The sequence below is a fragment of the Patella vulgata genome, chromosome 9 (assembly GCF_932274485.2).
Source record: "Patella vulgata chromosome 9, xgPatVulg1.2, whole genome shotgun sequence".
NCBI lineage: Eukaryota > Metazoa > Mollusca > Gastropoda > Patellidae > Patella > Patella vulgata.
The window spans coordinates 7,994,606-8,014,281 of record NC_065887.2 but is presented as its reverse complement, the minus strand read 5'-3'; the positions used below and the strand labels follow the sequence as shown (position 1 = coordinate 8,014,281).

At 34.4% G+C, this 19,676-nt stretch overlaps 1 protein-coding gene and 1 long non-coding RNA gene across 6 annotated transcripts in view; both read left to right on the top strand.

Moving 5' to 3' along the window:
- Positions 1 to 19,676, top strand: part of LOC126831682 (uncharacterized) — a 99,360-nt gene that overhangs the window by 33,177 nt on the left and 46,507 nt on the right. Inside the window, exon 1 of one of the 5 annotated variants that reach the window (XM_050562313.2) lies at positions 14,887 to 15,075. The exons of 3 other annotated variants lie outside the window; for them this stretch is intronic. The gene's annotated coding sequence lies outside the window, so the exon portion shown is untranslated. Of the gene's footprint in view, positions 1 to 14,886; positions 15,198 to 19,676 lie in introns of those variants that run through there. One more of the 5 variants, XM_050562312.2, reaches the window with a different exon arrangement.
- Positions 5,755 to 6,980, top strand: LOC130014260 (uncharacterized). The gene is made up of 2 exons (XR_008789246.1): positions 5,755 to 5,862; positions 6,653 to 6,980. It is a non-coding gene; the product is annotated as an uncharacterized LOC130014260 (long non-coding RNA).

Here is a 19,676-nt window from a genome sequence, read left to right as displayed (position 1 = left end):
TATATTACATAATTTATAAGTGGTATCAGTTGTTCTAGGCAATATAAGAATACTCTGCCTTATGCAAGTACTTGTGACTACATATAGAAATATACATACATGCTTTTATCACATACAGGGGGGTTGGATGGCCGAATAGTTAGGGTGTGCGCACTGTTCTAAGGTCTGTCATTAAGTCAACTGCCGTGGTTTTGATTCCCCGGTTGTACGTGACAAGGAATATAGTCGCCTGTCCAACCTTGCAGGTATTCTCCAGGTCCTCCAGTTTTCTCCGACTGCTAAAGACCCCTATGCTCAAACGAATTATTGATTGAAATAAAATTGAACCATATGTTAGTCCCGAAATGACCTAGTTTGTATTTCAATAATCATCAGCTGTAGTTGAAGCCAGACAACTCGGAAATCCTGCCACAAGGTCCGACAGGATACTCCGATCCTTAACCATAGGATGGAAATCACAACACTTGCATCTATGACAGACCTTATGATCTAAAGCACACGCTTTAACAGTTAAACCTCAGGTGTTCCCAACACATGTTTAGACTTCGGGGTGAGACCACTGTTGTTAAAGTAGATTAATGGCCGAAGAAAAACACATTTTATTCTCTTCTCTTGTAACAGATATGATTTTGTATTTGCCGTGGGTAGTGTGATTCTTGTGGAGAATAAATTGTTCTTTTATAAGGTACGATGTCTAAGCCTTCTCAAACATCCTAAACCCTTGTTAAAACAGCCTGGACAATGAAACATTAATAACATAACATGCCCCGTTATTGACTGGATAAACATTACTGTAACATTTTATACTGGATAAACAAGTACAACACAGCAGAGGGCACAACCAGTCTGTTCTTGAATATAACAGGTATGCGATACTCTTAATTCCGGGTTCTAATACTTCACATAGCTATAGCTAGAAGAATAGTTTCTGTCATAGTTTAAAGTAGCTAAGTCCGTAACTCAATATCATCCAAAATCTTCGACATTGAAAACACAAATTTTTTTGCAATTTAAATCAGCATTGGTGTTGTGATCTTACCTGGAAAAGATGGGCTTCTGATATTCAATATTTAAGACAAAATAAACATTTTACCATTGGCGTTCCAGCGCCATTTGTAACAAGGTGCTCAAAGACTGAGGCTAGACATATTCCACAATTCATGTCAAACGGTGATATCATATTCTTATTTGGAGAGCATGCACAATAAATAATATCGGTGTTGACAGGAATAACCAGATGCTAGAAAATGACTTGCGATTGAGACTTCTGGCGTATTTCGCCAAACATAACTGATGACAATTCACAGTAAAACGGACACGATTGAATGTAAAACAGTTTATATAAATTCATATTACATTATTATATGTGTTGCGACCCATTTGTGCCAATTTCTAGGTCCAAAATATTAGCGATTTAGCTCCTTTTAATAATGAAATGAAATGGGGTTTAGCATCTTAGGTTTCTGCACCAACTGGGCTAATAGAGAAAGCCATATGTCATCAGTGTGTTATGAGGGAAAATTTGTCTTGACAATGGTGTCTATTTCCAACTGTCCAAGGAACTATAATGCGCTTTCCTATTGTATACACATTCCCAGCCCTAAGGGTTACTTTATATGCACGTCAGTGTGTACAAGGCACCACGTTTTTATGTCCCACCCGAACATTTAGACACTGCCAAGGGGAAACTATTCCAGAAAATCCTGAGAAATTTTTTCGGCCTACACCAGGCATGGACCCGAGACCACCTGGTTAGCAAACCAGCATCTTATTCACTGAGCCACCACGGACTTTATTCTCTAAGTAGCATACGTAATTACACAGTGACTTTTTAACTTCTCTAATAAAATACGGAAATTATGGGGATTCATTTTTTTATCCAGATTAATGTGCTCGATAGCACTAAAAATGGGGTTTAGCGTCCTACTGTTTTGCTCCGAACTGGGCTAATGAAGACAGGCATACGCCATACAGTGTGCTATGAGGGAAATTTTGGCTGGACAGCGGCACTACGGCCTACTCTTATATCAAATTCCAACTGTCAAGGGATCTTTTACGTGCATACCAATGTGTACACGGGGCCTCGGTTTTTCGTACCATCCGCACAACTAGACAGCTGTCCTTGTCAGGTCCTCCTCGAGTTTGTTCAAGCACCTTAAAAAGCTAATGACTGTGAGTGAAACACCCCAGAAAATATGCGCTAGTTGAACGGTGCTGTATATAGAAATCAAGAGACACACCAGACAGTATATTTATACAGTTGAAATCATTTACACCTGTTGGTTTATTGGCACAGGGAATAAAACACGGACTTTGTTTTATTTGGCATAATTATTGGTTGAGGTTGTGAAATCAACATGGACTCTTTGTCTTGATGTTTAAAAGGTTATTTATTTTGGCCGACTGTGGTATACGGACTGTGGTATACGGGTGTGATGTATATACAACAGGAAATGGTTTAACCTAACAATCTTACTCTTCTCATCTATACCCTTTTAACTTTCTACTTTATATTTACAGAGAGAGAGAGAGAGATCCATTCAAAACACAAACTAGGTTATTTTGGGACTGGTGTAGGGGCAATTTCATTTTTCATTTCAATAATTTACTGGCCGATATGTCTGTAGCAATGGGAGAATCAGGAGAGAGCCCAGGGGATTAGGCAGGCAACCATGTTTTATTATACTGTTTCATACAGCAGGCTATGCTTACACTTTCTAGAACACCTGATACCACTTGGTCACATGGCTAACAATTTCTTTTGTATATTTTGAAGAAGATCTATCCAAATATTGATATATTAATATAATGATTGAATAATTGCTTAAAGAGGAGTCAGAATGTGAAATTGTGCAGTGTGTACACAAAAAGTTCACAAGTCACAATTCTATGGAATACAATTACAGCTTAATACTGAGCGACATTTCGACTAGTCAAACAATGGTCAGCCTAGTCGAAACGTCACTCAGTAATAAGCAGTAATTGTATTCCATAGAAATGTGACCTGTATACTCCAGTTCAATTACTAAATGCCATTGAAACAGTTTAAGAAGTTACACAAAACAAGAAAATCCAGCAAATTAAAATTTAAAACTTCTTTTAAAGAGAAGTTGAATTAAAATTCCAATTGAATGATTTTCTTCAAGTTTTTCTGCCTTTTATCCAAGATAATTAATTAATTCCTGATCAATTTTTTATTTTTTATTTTTTATCTCTTTCTTTAAGTACGTTAGCTTACCAACAAAAGATCAAATCTGTTTGAAACATTCCCAAGGGAAACTTTTCAATTCTTTTTAAAAGATTTTTAAACAAATAGAAGAAACTATTGATAGAATGTTACAACTGTACAAACAATGTTTGAGTTTACTTGTCATTTCAAAAGAAATGTTTTTTAGCTGCTAACTGCTCATAAAGTTTATTTATACAGATTCTTGCAATATTTTCACAATGGTTTTGTAAGGATTGGATTAACGATTACGAATGAAATGAAATGAAATGGGGTTTAACTTCCCCGTTTCTGCACCGACTGGGTTAATGAAGACGACAATACATTGTGCTATATGGGGGCCATTTTGCCCAGGCAGCAGTCACTGTAACCCAGGTATCATTTAATCTTGTGTATCTACATGTAGCACTAATTTCTTTCACATTTGTTTAATATCAAAACTTTGTTTAAAAATTCGTAAAAATCGTTTAAAATCACCAAAAATCATCTAATTTGTACTTGTGTCCAGTTTAAAGCTGACTGATTAATTTTGATAATGAGTGTCCAGCTTATAAGGAATAACCTGTGAGCCATAACTGTGGCTCCCTAAGGAGTGACCTGTGAGCCAGAGCTGTGGCTCCCTAAGGAGTGACCTGTGAGCCAAAGCTGTGGCTCCCTAAGGAGTGCCCGTGAGCCAGAGCTGTGGCTCCCTAAGGAGTGCCCGTGAGCCAGAGCCATACTCACAGTGGCTCCCCAACTTAAAAGGAATGAACAGTAACAAAAATTTAACAAAAAGAGAAGTTTGTGAATTGTTGTTAAACATGTTTATTTGTTTTGTTAACAACATTCCTAATTGACTTTAATCTGGCATATCGTCATTTACTCAGACATCAAGTAGCTGGTAGGAAATCTGACAACCAACAGACAATAGAATAGGATATTGGTTTATAGATATTGTATCACGTTTTTGTATTAAAATATTTGTATAGTTCTTATACCAAGGTTACAAATTTGTTACAGAAGGATTGATATTTTTGTTGTTTGGAAACTTTTCTTAAATTGTATCCCTTCCTAGGATTCCTTTCATACCTCTAGCTATTTTTGTGTTTTTTCTTACAACCTCGTGGGTTTTCTCCAGGTCCTCCGGTTTCCTCCCACTGCTAAAGACCCCTACACGCAAGCGAATTATTGAAATAAAATTAAACTATATGTTAGTCCCGAAATGATCTAGTTTGTGTTGAGTGGATGTTAAACCCTATTTCTCTCTCTCTTGTGTTTTGTTTTGTGTTTAGTTTCTTTTTAGTATAGCTTTCAATAATAAATCAGGAGATCACGTGGCTAAGTGGGTAAGACGCTAGCTCGCTAGCCTGGAGGTTGGGTGTTCGATCCCTGCATTGGCCGAGAAAGTTCATCCAGATTTTCCGGCGTGGTTTTCCCTTGTCAGTGATGCAGGACGGAGGGCCTGACAAGGAAAGCTGTCTCGTTGTTCGGATGGTACGAAAAACCGAGGTCCCGTGTACACATTGGCGTGCACGTAAAAGATCCCTTGGCAGTTGGAATTCGATATAAGAGTAGGCCGTAGTGCCGCTGTCCGGGCAAAATTTCCCTCATAGCACACTGTATGGCGTATGCCCGTCTTTATTAGCCCAGGTTAGGAGCAGAACAGTAGGACGTTAAACTCCATTTCATTTCATTTCATTTTCAATAATAAATCAATGTTTTGTATGACTTAATGTAATTCTAAGATATGATATTACACATGATATTACAAATAAATAACAGTAAATCCCCCCCCCCCCCCCCCGCGCCAAATAATAGCTGTGTTTACGGCTACATGACCCCGCAAAATGGGGCTGCTCAGTGGGAAGATTTTCTAGCTTAATTACAGAGGATGATTCTTGATAATAAAGCTGATTAAGACTTAAGTGTTGAAATTTATGTCCAGAAATCCACACCAAGGCTGGTTTATATATATAAGACCTGGGAAGTAAGAACATTTTTTAGGGTCAAGGATTTTGATAAATAAAAGTTAGGGTTATTCAGGAAACTGTAATCGTGGGTATTATTAGATTAAGTTGCTGAATTTTTGAGAGAAACATTTATCCATTGTGTCCTGATTTAATAAGAGAGAGAGAGAGAGAGAGAGAGAGGGAGAGATATGGGGTTTAAGGTCCACTCAATAGAAACTAGATCATTTCGGGACTAACATATGATTCAATTTTATTTCAATAATTCACTCAGGCATAGGGGTCTTTAGCAGTGGGAGGAAACCGGAGGACCCAGAGAAAACCCATAAGGTTAGACCATAGAACTAAATACACTGGAACGCCAACGAGCGTCTACTTCTGGTAAAATTTGTGGCTTGTGGCTTCGAAAAAGTGCCCAGTTTACTTCCAGTATATTGTTATTATCACGTAATTTTGTTAGCCTGATAATGTTGAAAGCAAGCGAGTGAATTGGATTAAATATTTATTCATTTGTGCCTCACTTTAAACAAATGTTGTGATCTTCGCTCATCATTTATTATTGATATAAAAAAAAATGTCATAAATAATGCAACAGGGAGAGTTGTAAAATGACGAAGAACTGGAAGCGATGACGTCGACTGGCTGCCAGCACAGTACAATTTACAAACTGCGCACTGTCTTTATAAACAGGTATGTTGAAAATTCACTAATGTCATTAGGCCTATAATTCATACAATCAAGTCATCGTTTTTTTTTTGAGAAAACATAAATGAATCGATTTACAAAATAATAATGTAATGACTGGTTTAAGTCGGGGACGGAATTACGTACCAAACCCTTTTGTTTACTATAGACTTATAGGCCTGTCAGGAATGTGAATGAATTTCAAAAAGTTGATTTAGTAATATTTCAGTGAGCACAACCATACTTCTAATTTTACAATATTGGGAAACTAATAAAATAAAAGTACAAAAAAATGAATACTGGTATTTTGTTTTTAAATTTAAATTATTTGATCTAATTCAAAGAAAAATGTACAAATGGAATTTTCCTTTTGAATATTATTTCTTTGTGAAAAAATTCACATGATAATCAAGAAGAAAAGGATATCAGATTTGTGTCATTGAAGGAGTGGATTTGTATATAAATTAAGGCCTTGTTTGAGTAAAATTAAAAGAGCTATCAAGTGAATAATGCTGATTGAAGAAAGTTTTTCTTGTGCCAATTCCCATGGCATTACCTGAAATCGGTGGTACTTTCTTGGTATTGAGTCTGATTTGAATATAAACCCATCTGTAAAGGCTGACACCAACTGCCTTTTTAATTTATGCATAAATTATATTAGTATAACTAAAACTGCATTTCTCTTTATTCAACTGTAAAATTTATTTGTAATTTGTAGACACAGAAATCCCTGAAGAAACTCTATTTTATGTTCAAACATACTACTACTAATAATTAATACGTATTTTTTTTTCAGACCAATAATACAAAAGCTATTGTATTTAATTTTATGAAGAACTTTCATTTGATGTGAACAAGGAATTTCTAACATGGAAGAAGGACAATAAAATATAATTCCTAAATAACCACCCGCACTGAGTGTTGATTCATCCCTAAATCCTAACTTTAAAATAGTTGTTGCACTGAATGAAAAGCAGGCTGTTATGCGAGTGCCTGAAAGACTTTGAAATATATTTCTTGTGAAAAATTGGAATAGACTCAGCTATCAACTGACTGTACATTATACACTTTCAGTTACACATTCTATTTTTTGGAAATAATTTTAATAAATATAATGAATGAAATCATTGGATTATTGTGAATATTTTGAAAATGTACTAGGGATAGAGACTGTCTATCTTGTCCACTCAATGAAATTATGAATTCTCCTCAATGTGTTTAAAGTCAATTTCTATTCAGTTCATAAGATATGCAGCTCTTGTGTGTACTGGTACAGGTGTATTCAGTAAACTGTAAAATTTACCCACTCCCTCCTCTATGATTACATAAAACCATTTATTGTAACTTTGACACACGGATCACAATTTACAATAGGGTGAATGAAAATATGCATAAATCTGGTAACTTTTCTCTCTGATCAAATGTGTGAAATTGTCATAAATTTATACAAATTTAAGGTTCAATGTGAATGCAACTATGGTATATTTTCTTGGGCAAATTTTCGAGATCCTAAAAACATTAGCTTCACACAGTGTCTCTTCACTATAAGCATAGTTCAGAATAGTAATGTCTTTACATTTTGTGGGTCTCTATTATATTGCAAATACACATATTATAAACGTTTAAATCCACAACTTTTCATATTTCAAATTTATTATTTCCTTTTAATAAAGGGGGGTTGGATGGCCGAATGGTTAGCACGTGCGCGTTGTATCACGAGGCCTGTCATTGAGTCATCTGGCGTGGTTTCGAATCACCGGTTGTACGTGACAAGGAGTAGGGTTGCCGGTCCAACCTCGTGGGTTTTCTCCGGGTCCTCCAGTTTCCTCCCACTGCTAAAAAGACCCCTACGCGCAAGCAAATTATGGAAATAAAATTGAACCATATGTTAGTCCCGAAATGACCTAGTTTGTGTGGAGTGGACGTTAAACCCCATCTCTCTCTCTCTCTCTCCTTTTAATAAAAAAAAAATTATTTCATTCTGATCCACAGTACTTGGTGCCAATCCAAACTTAGTTTTGATATTTAATGCACTCCTTCATGCTTCCATAATACAGTATATGCAATGCTACCTGATGCACCACTGACAAAAAGGGAAAACAGGCAATTTTCTCAACGAACATCTGAATCAAAATCCAAATCTCCTTGATAGTGGGCAAACGCCTTCCTCCCTGTAAATGGCAATTTATTTTAATTTTATAAATCTTCATAACATGCTCAGAGAATTCTGTCTGATTTTGACTTTTTTTGACAGCTGATCACTGTTTTAGAAATAAGTAGGCCTATATAAAAATGAGGCCTAGTAGGCCTATATTATTTTAATTTTGCAAATCTTCACAAAATACAATGAAATTTTCTACCTGCATATTTTGACCTTTTTTTTGACAGTGTTTTAGAAATAGGTAGGCCTATATAAAAAATGAGCCCTAGTAGGCCTATATTATTTTAATTTTGCAAATCTTCACAAAATGCAATGAAATTTTCTGCCTGCTTATCATGACTTTTTTTTGACAGTTGATCACCATTTTTTTTAGAAATATGTAGGCCTATATTACAAGGCCTAGTAGTATTTTAATTTTACAAATCTTCATAACATGCTCAGAGAATTCTGCCTGCATATTTCGACCTTTTTTTGACAGCTGATCACTGTTTTAGAAATAGGTAGGCCTATATAAAAATGAGGCCTAGTAGGCCTATATTATTTTATATCATTTATATAAAGCGGCCATTTTGGTATCCGGAAACACCCGAACCTCCCCAACCGGCCTACAATTAGCATTTCCCAAAGCGTCAGGCCTACCGGAAGTAAACATGGCACTTTTATCTTCGCGCATGCGAGGACGAGCATAATTCGCTCTAACGGGCTCGTTGGCGTTCCAGTGTATTTAGTTCTATGGTTAGACAGGCGACGGTACTCCTTGTCATGTACAACTGGGAAATTGAAACTACACCAGCTGACTCAATGACAGAACTTATGATACAATGTGCACACGCTAACCATTCGGCCATCCACCCACCCCCCCATCCACCTCATATAAACAACTAAACAAAGTTTGAATATTCTAGATCAATTAGAACCAAAGTTATTGTGTCACAAATACTAGAGTACTGGGTACACTATAATCACTATATTCAACCGTAGCAGGCATGTATACATTGGGGTGCACGTAAAAGAACCCTTGACAGTTGTAATTAAAAATAGGAGTAGGCTGTATATATAGTGAAATAAAATGAAATGGGGTTTAACGTCCTACTGTTCTGCTCCTTACCTGGGCTAATAAAGAAGGGCATACGCCTTACATTGTGCTATGAGGGAAATTTTGCCCGGGCAGCGGCGCTACGGCCTACTCTTATATCGAATTCCAACTGCCAAGGGATCTTTTACGTGCACGCCAATGTTTACACAGGACCTCGGTTTTTCGTCCCATCCGAACGACTAGACAGCTGTCCTTGTCAGGCCCTCCGTCCTGCATCACTGACAAGGGGGAAACCACGCTGGAAAATCTGGATGAACTTTCTCAGCCAATGCAGGGATCGAACACCCGACCTCCAGGCTAGCGAGCCAGCGTCTTACCCACTTAGCCGCTGTCTTGGCAAAATTCCCACCATAATACATTACATGTAGGACATAAGAGATTTTAAAAAAAAAACAACATTTCATTTGCCCGCTACCTTAATATGATTGAAACAAAGGAGTGTTTGTTGATCAACAGGAGTTAAATAAGAATGTTAAGACTGGTCGTTATTTCCACCCAAGCCACGGAACGAGAGAATTTACAAGTGAAGGAATGCAGAGTAACGGTAGCAAAGAAAGACTGGTCGTTATTCCCACCCAAGCTACGGAACGAGAGAATTTACAAGTGAAGGAATGCGGAGTAACGTTAGCAAAGAAAAACAAAGAGGGGTGTTGTCTTGTTTATACAAGACAACAAGTGTAACTGGTATAAGATGTATGAAATGACCAGTGTGTGTAGTCCAGTACGTCATGATTTAGGTACTTGGTGTACAGGTTGACTATAAATCTGTGTGTCTTGTGTGTTAACGTGTTGTTTCGATTTGTTGGATTGTTAGTAAAGGTTTGTTACTGTTAGTACTATGTACGATAATACCAAGTGACAAGACTAAGACGGGATAGGTTCAAATCTGCACAGTAAGAATTGTGTCCATTTGTTGGATTTTTAGTAGATGTTTGTTTCTGTTGTTAGTACTGTGTACGATTATACCAAGCCATAATATTACTGTATCAATCAGTTACAAGACTAAGACGGAATAGGTTCAAATCTTCACAGTAAGAATTGTGTCTATTTGTTGGATTGTTAGTAGAGGTTTGTTACTGTTCGTACTGTGTACGATTATACCAAGCAATAATATTACTGTATCAAACGGTGACAAGACTAAGACGGGATAGGTTCAAATCTGCACAGTAAGAATTGTGTCCATATGTAGGATAATACCAAGCGATAATATCACTGTATCAACCAGTGACAAGACTAAGACGGGACAATTTCCAATCTTTACAGTAAGAATTGTATTCATTACTTTATTTATTAGATAATGTTGATAGTTTTGTTGTTTGTGAACTTATCAATTTGATTATATTTTACTGTTGAATAATTAAGCCATGAAAATTGAGGTATAGTCTTAAAAAATGCAAATGACAATTGTAGTGGCTTTAAAAGTGACGAAGGCTGTAAGATCTTTTATGTTGTTTTACACAGGGATCATTTTTTTGATAATTTTGATAGTTTGTGCAAAATTCATCTGTAACCGAGAATTTAGTAGTAAGAGCTTCCATTCCAGTGTAGTCTCATTCCAGTGTAGTCTCATTCCATTGTAGTCTCATTCCAGGTTAGTCTCATTCCAGTGTACCGGTAGTCTTATTTCATTGTAGTCTCATTCCAGTGTGTAGTCTCATTCCATGGTAGTCTCGTTCCATTGTAGTTTCGTTGGAGAATAGGCAATCCTGCTTTGATTTTTAAGACTTAAGATAGCGTGGAATCGATAGACTAATGATTATAGAATCATTTAATCGAATTTCACAAATTGCAGAATTTAATCCAGTTTCATGACCATTGCTTTGATGAAAATGTAATTTCATCCAACGGGCCTTTTAAATCAGATAAAAATTTAATTTCAATCATAGGTCAGATAAAAATCTATTTTCGTTTAAATTCCTTGATATTTTTATAACATATTATGATGTCAATGACATGACAAATGTATATTATAACACATAACAAGAATATACAATGTCAAAGGTCGGCGTCTACTGTGTCAATTTCTCCTTCAGAAGCTCATTATTATATATGATTGATATCTCTGTTATAACCTTACTGCCTTGGTGAAATCCCCTCAAGCTCTATTAGATAATTTGCACAGGTATCATAATGATATTTTCATACTATCAATCAAGATGTAATGAGTTTAGATCTTCAGGCTATATATGTTAAGTATATGTTTGTATATAAATGTTGTTCTTGCTGCCTTGGTTAAAATACCCTCTAGGTATATATATTACATAAATTACATAAGTATCATCATGATATGATCATACTCTTACCATCCCAAGGTGTAATGAGTTCAAATCTTTAGGCTTCAACAAGTTTAGCTAAATTAATTTTAAATCTTGAATATTGGTAATTTGCTTAATAAAAACCGCTTGCTGGTATAGTGTTAATTGTCTTTGGTTTAGAATCTTATTAGGGGATTCATATAAATTCAAACAGAACCATCAGAATTCTGTAGTTATGTTCAGGATTATTTCAAAATTAAATGGTTGTTTTGCTTTTCTTTACCCTTCATCAAATTGATGGATTAATGTGTCCACACATTTGATCGATAAAATCCCAATATTTTTTTTTAAGATGTATAAAATCACATTTGGAACACACTGTATTCTGTTTTATGAAGATTGTTTTGACTTTTTGACCACCATATTTGTTTAAGTCTATTAAATTGATTTTTATCAAGTAAATGTTTGAACTTGTCAACAGTTTTTTTTACAAATTAAGAATCGATAATAGAGTAAATGTGATTCTGGTCATTTGTAGATAAATAATAATGATTCTAATAATGGCCGTACTCTGCTGATGAATATCTGGTTATTTTTACATATTAAAACAAAAATGGTAGTGTGTGGAAGGGAGATTATAAGCTAGCCCAGTCGGAGCAGAACATTAGGACGTTTAACCCCATTTCATTTCAATTTTACCTTATGATTGAAAGATATACCTTTCATTGTATACCAAATGCCTCACCTGGTAGCTATGGCGATTGCTCACTATCTAGGAGGTCCCATGTTCGATCCCAGTGTTGGTCATTTTTCTCTCTCTCCCTCTAAATCTTGAATTTAGATTGAAGGATAATAAGGACTGGATGAATCTCTCTCTCTCTCTCTCTCTCTCTCATAATATATATATATAAAAGAGTAGGCTATAGTGCTGCTGCCCAGGCAAATTTCTCCTCATAGCTCAGTCGGAACAGAACAGTAGAACATTAAACCCCATTTCATTTCATTTCATTTTTCTCTCTCTCTTAAAGGTAAGATTGGCCATCTTGAACATTAATGTTGTTAATTAAACAGATAGTAATCCTACTAATGACTGCATTTCATTGATACTGGATGTTTTTCAGGGCGTGAGAAGTGATAATATTGTTTTAATTGGACCAAACATACCCTTTATGTTAAACCTATAATTTGTGGACATTAACGATTCGACTGCTGGCTATTTTCTTTGGCTAGTGAAGTAAAAAAGTGTTTGCCATTTTGGCCTGAGGCAATCAGGTGAACTTTTGTCTTTCAGTGAAAGGGATATTTTTTAGATTAAACATCCAAGAGTTTTTTCAGGTTGTTGTCCGAGACAGGATCATGATAATTTGATGATAAGTTGAGGAGCTTGTCAGAATGTCGTGGAGCTTGTCAGAATGTCGGTGTTTAGAATATAAAACCAATCAAGTCCAGGTGAACATAGGAAATGAGTCTGGTATAAGTGGAGAAGCTTAGAAATAAATATTTGCAATACATATTACCATAAAAATAAGCTATTACAAAATAATTTCTAAGGCTAATAAAATAGATTAATCAAACTCTGTTTCTTCAAATCTTCATTACGCATCTATCATAGCAATGCTCTCTGTGTTAAAATTATATTTGGAACGTGTTTGAGCGGTACGTTCTATCACATATGTGATAATGACTGACTCAATATTGTTCTTTCAAAAAGAATATTTTGGAATTTTGAATATTATTCACCATATCTTGATGTCCGAGTGGGCATATTCCTGGCCGGACAATTTTGGAAGTTCAGAAAATAGCGTCAGACATGTCCGGAATATACGGGCAAAATCCCATCACTGGTTTGTACCACCCTAGAATATGTCGAATTTGGCTAGTCATGCAGTGGCATCAAAGATTAAAGACCAAAGACAAAATTCATTTTGAACTTAAGGAATATATTTTTTTAAATCTTCTGGCTGTTAAGAATTTTTATTTTAATAGTATATTGGGAAGGAATGAAATAGAGATTATTGTGTTATTTTGTTCAGGATATCTGTTCAAAAGAAATAATAATTGAATATAATATGTAAATATTATTATTCGTGATAATCAAGTATGTTATAGAATTATACATGTAGAAGGTTAGAGTGAGTTAAGTATTTGTCAATATTAAATCAATTTAAAACTCATTAACTCACAGTTTATACAATAAAATACTGAACTAGTTGAACTTATATCTACTTACAAAATACACATGGATTGAACTATACAGGTACAAATACAGGTACAAATACAGGTAATAATAACTATGAGCAGTGATATCAGATGTTCTGTAAAAAGTAAGCTAACTCTGCGAAGTGTGTAACACTGATTGCTATGATGGAATAAGCTAACTCTGCCATGTGTATGACACTGATCACCATGATAGAATAAGCTTACTCTGCCCTGTATATGACATGGATCACCATGATAGAAGCTCTGCCCTGTGTATGACACTGATCACCATGATAGAATAAGCTTACTCTGCCCTGTATATGACATGGATCACCATGATAGAAGCTCTGCCCTATGTATGACACTGATCGCCATGATACAAACTCTGCCCTGTGTATGATACCAAGCACTGATAAATTATCGCCTGTGTGTAAATCACCATGTATTTTAAAATAGAAAGACTAATGAACCTCTTTTATTTGTGGCAACATTAAAGATTTTTTTTGATATTTTATGTTGATTTTTGTAGAATGAAAATCTCTCTTTGTTGACTAATTTTTTGTTCCACTGCCAAAAATTAAACTAAAATTTTTTAAAGATACATTATGTAAGATTTAGATAAAAAGCTATCCATTCTTGCTATACTAGTTCGAAAATAGATAATGTAAAATGAATAATTTGAAAATTTCATTCAATTTACTCTATTGCGAGTGAAGATATTAGCCTTTGAAGGTTTGACAAGACGTGTGCAATAATTTCAACCACCGTACTGGTTGTTCGAAGCTACGTCTCGCTCCTCCATTTTTAGCTTAAATCAAAATATGGCTTAACTGTTCTAATCGATTTAATATCGGAGAAATTCGTTGCCATTGAGAGTTGATTATGGCCTGGATAAGTTAATTAATGTCTAATTAATAATTTAGAAAACATTTCAGGCCTAAAGAAAGACCTGCAAGTCGACTTCTTTTTATTATTTCGAACTTTGTTTTAACTATACAGTGTTAGTCGACTGATACAAATAACATATCAACCCTATTCAATATTTTATTTCAACTTTAATTAAAGCAGTTTAGTAAAATATTTTTAACAAAAGGTTTAATCTAGATAATCCAAAGAATTTCATTATGAATCGGACATTTTTAACTATCTGTTAAAGGATATATGAATGTTATTATTGAGTATAATGTGGTAACTAATGAAGCATGCTAGGTATTTTTACCGGTGGTTGTTGATTGTACACCTGAGGGTAGATTTACCTGTACAGGTAAACACATTGATAAACCTATAGTGACTCACACACACGACATGACACAACAACTGGTGTACACGTTCGCTGGTCTTCAGCACACGTTTTGTTTGTAGCTGAGAATCACAGCTGAGTAATATCATACATGGCAGGGATACCTTGCTAAACTCACACTGTGTTTTTATTTTCTTTGACTGTGGCACAAGAAGAAGGAGTTAATGTGTGTAGAAATGTTTTCTTTTTTTAGTGCAAGAAACACAATGTGAGTAATGTCTTACACAGCGAACGGTTTGATGTGTACAGAGACCTTTACAACTGTTTTTGTTTTTTTTGTTTTACTGTGATACAAAACGAAAGAGTTGATGTTGAGACGTTTGTTTTAGAGTGAGTAATTTCTTACACAGAGAATGGTTTGATTGATTTGTAGATGATACCTTTCCAATTTTGTTTTAACTGTGACAAAAGATTAATGTGCTACAAGACCTTGACCAGTTACAAGTGTAGATATGTTTTTTAGTGTTAGAAGTAGAACAGTGTTATAGGAGGAGATATAGGGTACAATCGTGTGGGGATAAGTTTACAAATGTTTTCATTCATTGTGACAACCAGAGGATATTGGATATAGTATAGTTTGTAAGAATATGTATAGTTTTATCAGAACTGATGTTTTGGGTTTTTTTGCTACTTTTTTCATGACATGGATTATAAAATGTGATTTTTTTTGTTTATTTTAAATCTAGAAATTAGACGATCTTTAATTATCAAATGTTATATTTATTTATCAAATATTGTTTTTATAATATTATTTTGTGTTTTAAATCAAATATTGGAACCATGATAGTTTTAGTGTATAGCTCTTGCTGATATTAACCGGGTATTTTTGAGGAAGTTTCTCTGGATTTTCCGGGCTGGTTTCAAATTGGTCAGTAGGACAAGATGGACAAAGGGCCGGACTTGGAAAGAATATGGATAGATATTGGTGTGTAGTGGTGTTGTTCTGTTGTTGTGTAGGGATATTTTAACTGGATTTTTTTATATCTTGTTTGTCTTACAGTTTGTATTAATGAGCGTGGAGGGGGGGGCGGGATATTGTGTGTCTTGTCCACAACCTTGTCTAATGGATTTTGTTTGTGTGTGGTGTCGTCCTCCTGTACTTACTATATTATAACCAGTTTAAAAAACCCAGCTCGCAACCTGTCTTCAAGGAAGCTTTTTATTTTAACCTCTAACCGAAGAGATCAGAATAGTTAAACTGGTTTGGCTTATAGTATGTGTGAACGCAACACAATCCTGTCTTAAAAGACCCAACGATTTTGAACTGGTTTAAAAATAAGCGTCTGAACAGGGTATAAATTAGAATAGGAATTATACTGCTTCTTTTCACAATGCTATAGGGTTGCTGTTGTTATACATGTACTTTGAATAAAATTTGTGCTGGAGAGACAATATTTATAATGTCTGTGGTCATTAAATATATTAAAAAAAATTTGGTTTGGAGAGACGATATTTTAAATTTGTGTGGTCATTAAGTATATTTGGAGAGCCAATATTTTGAATTTGTATGGTCATTGAATATTTTGTTCTGGAGAGTAAGTTTTAAAGAAATTGTACACTTTTCATGAAATTGTTTGCTGTGAAATCCTTCTGCCAGTTGTTGTTCACATGGCAGGCCATGGTGGCTGCCAGTTTGGAAATTTTAGGTATAACTCTAAATCATATTAATAAATGATGAATACTGTTTGAATGGCATTTACTAATTTGGACATCATCAAATAAAACAATATTTATGAAAATATGCATCACTGTACAATACTCTTTTGCAGTACAACATTTCAACGACATTTCACATGAAATAGCTTGTGAAATTGTTATTCATAAATAATGTTTTATTTAAAAATGATGTATGTCGTGATTCCAAGATCAGATATTATATTTTAACACCTGTAAACATGATGAGGTATTAACATCTAATTAACATCTACCTGTCTCACACCTGAGTTTAACATGTTTCAATATTTAGTTGGTAAATAAGCATCTCCACCATCTTTAATATTAACATAATCAGATGTCTTGTGTTTTAATGTAAACAATGGGATGAGTTTAATGTGATTGTGATGGAGACTTCCACATAGGCTTTAACATCTAGATTCTGAGAAAAAAATAATTACCCAAAATTACAGATGATCCACTCTATTTTTGTATTTGGGAAAGAGAGAGAGAGAGAGAGAGAGAGAGAGAGAGAGAGAGAGCTACTTATAGCTACATACTCCACTTTTAAATTTCTTTTAGTTCGTTGTGATGGCTTAATGGCGCCCCACGATTTTTAAAACATGAGAGTTGTCATTAAGCCAGAGTGATGAAAATGACACAGAAAAAGGCACCAATATCATAAAGTAATCGGTGACCTTTTCGTTGTGCTGGTTTAACGACGACAACTCTCGCATTGTATCTAGAAACATGAAGATCTAAATGGGCGCTATCCGCCACCTTATTATATAGAATCATTTTATAAACCGCATGGTTATCTTGACTTGTCGATATATGAAATATTTGATCCATATTTTGTAAGGTATTATTTAGAGTGATATATATATATATATGTATATATATACATATATAACAAGATTAGACAGGATTATAGATTAATGAAGTCAAGTACTGATATACAGTTTATAATGTTATAGTATGTATCATAAGTTGGTCATATGGTATACAGTTTATAATGTTATAGTATATATGGTATACAGTTTATAATGTTATAGTATATATCATAAGTTGGTCATATGGTATACAGTTTATAATGTTATAGTATATATGGTATACAGTTTATAATATTATAGTATATATCATAAGTTGGTCATATGGTATACAGTTTATAATGTTATAGTATATATGGTATACAGTTTATAATATTATAGTATATATCATAAGTCGGTTGTATGTCCTGTATGTAGGTCTGTGTATGAAGATCAAAGAATAGTTATAATAGTAAAATGATAGAGTATATTAATTAGGTTATTAAAATATAAATCATATAATAATAATGGATGTGGATCAATATATTTATTAATACAAGGATGTCGATATATTTTTATATTACAGTTCATATTCACATGTATATTACCTGTAATATTAACACATCATAAAACCTGTCTTTATTAACCCTATAGGTATAAAATCAAATTTCATTCATTGAGCTCGTAAAATCATTGAAATTAGATATATATGTAGTTTACTCTGAGTAATTACCTAGATGTATGTGTTTATGAAATATTTTTATCTTTCAAATGATTTAAATGACTAATTCTGAGTTTGTGCAAACATAATTTTAGACAGTGTTTCAATCTCAGTTACTGTTTATTACAAAAACTTTACATCATTGTCATTTAATATTAATTACATACAGACATATATAAAATGTTGACAATTGGGGTCTTGAATGGTCACAATTAGGCCTTGCTAACTTAAATTTTTGTTTATCAGAATCAGCCCGTTTTTCATTTGTCAGTGGGTTAGCTCATTAATGGATAAACTCATCACTGTGTAGTATTTCAATATTACTCTTTGTAGAGGGAGTCACGGTGGCTTGGGGAGTAACTGAGGTCTCAGGTAGGATACCACTTTTACCTGAGAAAGTTTGTGGGTATTTTTCAGTCTCGTTTCCCAGTGGTGTAGAAAGGAGGACCTGGCAAGAAACAGTCAATGGCCCTGTGAATACATTGATATGCACATGGAATTTGGTTAAGAACTGTTGACAATACCGCTCCCTTGGCAATATTTCCCTCACACCACACTACATGGTATTAAAATCTCCAATTAATGGCCAAATGGTTAGCATGTGCAGGTTTCCTCCCACTGCTAAAGACCCCCTACACACAAGCGAATTATAGAAATAAGATTGAACCATATGTTAGTCCCAAAATAACCTAGTTTGTGTCGAGTGGACGTTGAACCCCACCCCCTCTCTCTCTCTCTCTCTCTCTCTCTCTCTCTCTCTCTGAGAACATCTGATACTTTAAGATGTTTGAGAAGTTCACATTTAACTACCAAATTATATTTTTGGGATCTGTTTATCATACAGTTTGGAATGTTAGAATCTATGGGATTTAAATGTCAGAAATTTATTTAATATCTTATGAATTTAATTTACTTATGTGTCAGGTTTTTTGTCTGAAGGTTTGTAACTTTTTTGTCTGTGAGTATGAAAGTATTATAGCTGAGTTTGGGGATTAGATGAAAAAATATAGGTACAAAAATGTGAACAATGTATATCTAAGTCAGATATATAGACTGGGTGGGTGTGATATATGAGCTATATTGCCCTGGGATTTTTTTTTCTCCAAAATGATGAAAATATAGTTATTTGCCCTTTGAATGAAATACCAAATGATATACCATACTATTTTTGCCTGTAGTCTTATATAAGTATGCAATATGATGTTTCAGTGGTGTGTTGTTTTAATTGACTTGTGATATATAAGAAATATATACCACAGTTCTACTTGATAAAGTGTGCATTACAGGTGATATTGACCAGTTTAGACTTGAAATGATGTAATACAATGTATCAGTTTCCACCACATGTCTATGATATATGTAATTGTTATACCACAGTTGTTATTCATGAAGTATGGAATATATACTATAATGCCTGGTTTTGAGTTTACAACTGTGCAATATAACCTGTTTTAGCCATGTGTTACAATGTATATACCAGATTGATGCATCATCACAGTTCTAAAGATTAGTATATTTGTTGTTTATAGCTTATAATATCTGTGTAGTTTGTGTCTTGTCCAAAGGTTTGTCTATTCAGTTTTGTTTGTGTGTAGTGTGGTCCTCCTGCTCTTACTATTTAAATTA